The following is a 605-nucleotide window of genomic DNA, read 5'->3' as shown; positions in this document are numbered from 1 at the left end:
CCGCTCGTGAGATCCCGGCCACATCTAGGGAGACCCCGCGTCCATCTCTGGAAGCTGTCTTTGCTGTATCCTGGAGACCTTGTGCCTGGCACAGAGCCGGCCTCCATAAGCAGGGATGGAATGAATCAATCCCCTTCGTTGACTGAAAACACAGTTTTCTCAACCCTTTATCCCCTCTTCTTCTTCTGAGAAACAGAAAAGGCTGTTAATTCCCTGAAATGACCCCCCCCCCCCCAACACACACACACACACACACATAAGGAAAGGGAGAGAGGGAAGCAGATGGATCCCAAAACTAACACAGGGATTAATAAAGATAACGGGCGGCTTTGGGCTGGAGTCCTCAGACCTGTTTCCGGCCACCACCTGTCTGTGTCATCTGTCTTGGTCCAGTCACTTTCCCTCCTCGAGCCTCCGTTTCTTTATGGGTAAGGAAACTCCTGTCTAAGACTCCATTGCGACTCTGTGGACTCAATGTCAACAGGACCCCTTGGGACACTGGAAGTCTGGTAGACTATGCGGTTTCTGAACTCAAGCCCAGAGACCATTCTGGTCACATACCATCAACTGAGAAAAGCCTCCTTCACCAAAGCACAGACAACTGC

The sequence above is a fragment of the Myotis brandtii genome, unplaced genomic scaffold (genome assembly GCF_000412655.1).
Source record: "Myotis brandtii unplaced genomic scaffold, ASM41265v1 scaffold604, whole genome shotgun sequence".
NCBI lineage: Eukaryota > Metazoa > Chordata > Mammalia > Chiroptera > Vespertilionidae > Myotis > Myotis brandtii.
This window is presented reverse-complemented; position numbering follows the sequence as displayed.